Below are 2,381 nucleotides of genomic sequence, written 5' to 3' on the forward strand. Positions count from 1 at the left end.
TATATATATATATATATATGAGAGTTATTTTAAATACACAATCATTTAGACTTCGGTTATCCAGAGGAAATCGTAAATAAAAATAGCCATACTGAATATAATTAGGTAAGAAAACATATTTAAAGAATTTTTATGTTAGTCAATCGATAAAATTCTGTAGTCTTCCGCAATCATCGATGCCTTTTCACCGCGATTACGATCCATGCGCAGCATAATATCGATTTCAATAGTGTTCACTTTCATTTCACGGACATGGACATGTTAGCAAAGTCAGTGACATGTGATAGATACGTAGAGTGAATGAATATACCATTGATTTTTGTTATGCTTTTAAATCTTTCAACTTGTCAGTCATTTTAATGAATTAAGATTGTTTCTACACTGTTTAAAGTGACCAACAAAGATCAAATTTATGGAGCGTTCGACATGTTACGTGATCACATGACCGATCAGGCTATCAGATGTTCTTACACATCGCCGTTCACAATGCGCATTTGCATTGTTTTAGCCTTCAAATAACGCCACCTCGTTGGCTAGGCGAGCAGGCCAGCATTCCCCCATTGATCGAAAGGGGAACTGGAGCAATGTGAAATGAAGTGGTTTGCTCAAGAACACAATGCGCCGCACACTCAGGAAATCGAACCCACGATCTAGCGATCGTGAGTGCAACAGCCTAACCACTAAGTCAAGCGCTTTCACCGTTCGACGTGTGGTACTTTTAATATGTATACTTTTGACAAGTGGAGACACAAGACGTGATCCGCGATCGTCACACTACTGCCTTTTAACACCACTTTGGTTCCACGATTTCAGATGTTCTTCAGAAATTCGAATTCATTGTGAACAGAAAACGTAATAGTGGCACCAGTTGCATTCTTTGTATGGCTAATTAAATATTCATGGCTCCTTGAGATCTTGTTAGGTTGTTAGGATGGTTCGAAATTGGGGAACGTTCGTTCGAATAACTAAGGTTTGACAGTAGACCATTATATTTATTTCCTTTGGTTTTACGTTTTTTGACTCTTTATGATAGTACATCACAAACTAAAAAAAAAGTGAAAATAAGGTATGAATACTTAATGACTCTTTTTAAATAGTTAATATGACTCTCTCACATTGTAATTGTTTCATATTCAACACAGTCTCGGGTCACATCTCTTGCCAAACAAATACAACTCGGAAATATATATATGTGTGTATGTGCGTATGTGCATTGGTTTCAAATTTTGATGCAAGGCTATCAAGTTCGTGGGAGGGAATAAGTCGATTACATCGAACCCAGCACTCAACTGGTACTTATTTTTATCCACTCCGAAAGGATGAAAGGTAAAGCAGACCTCGGCGGAATTTGAACTCGGACGAAATGCCGCTAAGCATTTTACCCTGCATGCTAAAGATTCTGCCAGCTCGCCGCCTTGTCATATGACTACATATTCCCAATCAATCAACTTGTCAAATGAACAGTCAATCCTTGCTAACTTGAACAGTTATATAATGATCCTCAACATCCAGTAAATCCATTTATGGGCAAATTATATAATTGTAACATATTACACAATGTATAATATAGTAACGAAAGAAGAAAGGACAGCTCAAGATATTGCTCTACGCTTTTCACTTGTGTAGTCATTTATCCAGTAATGTATAATAGTACGTGATATAACATAATTTTACATTACTGCATAATTGCAACAACACTTTTATTTGATCTTGCCGATAAAAAAAAATTGAATGTCGCCTGATGAAACAGTGCATTTGCAAAATAATGTGAAATCATGTAATATCACGTAATGTTAAGCATTGTTGGATAAATGACCACGCATGTGATACGCGTATAGCAATATTTTGATCTGCCCACTCTTTTTTCTTTACTATACATACATACATACATACATACATACATACATACATACATACATACATACATATGTGTCTATGTATGTTTAATTTCTAATTTTTGCAAAGCAATGATATATGAAGTAGAAATATGGACGCTATGAATCAAAAGTTACCATCCCCAAGTTGAGACCATTTTACTTCACACTGTGTAGCTCTGTTTGTAGGAACCCAAGTTCTTTCACACCATTCAATCGTTAACTGATAATTAGTAATACAAATTAACACCACTTGTCTTCTCTTTCATTGTGAAGGTTTTTCTTCGTAGGTCAGTTGATACACTACCTCTTAGATTCTCTTAGATTTAGATCCTACAAGAGAGGACTTTACTGCTCAAGTGTTTGGGATCAAAAACTCACAGTATTATACTGAATCGATTGTGTCTATTTCCCTACAAAAACAAAGTGTGCCTAGGCAAAACAAAATATGTCTGTGTACGTATGTATGTGCGTGTATCTGTATGTATCTGAATGTATATATATATA

The 2,381-nt window shown here is 35.7% G+C and overlaps 1 protein-coding gene across 5 annotated transcripts in view; it reads left to right on the forward strand.

Annotated features, from left to right (window-relative positions):
* Positions 1-2,381, forward strand: part of LOC106879369 (monocarboxylate transporter 9) — a 79,460-nt gene that overhangs the window by 68,484 nt on the left and 8,595 nt on the right. The window lies entirely within an intron of this gene.

The sequence above is a fragment of the Octopus bimaculoides genome, chromosome 20 (genome assembly GCF_001194135.2).
Source record: "Octopus bimaculoides isolate UCB-OBI-ISO-001 chromosome 20, ASM119413v2, whole genome shotgun sequence".
NCBI classification, from domain to species: Eukaryota; Metazoa; Mollusca; class Cephalopoda; order Octopoda; family Octopodidae; genus Octopus; species Octopus bimaculoides.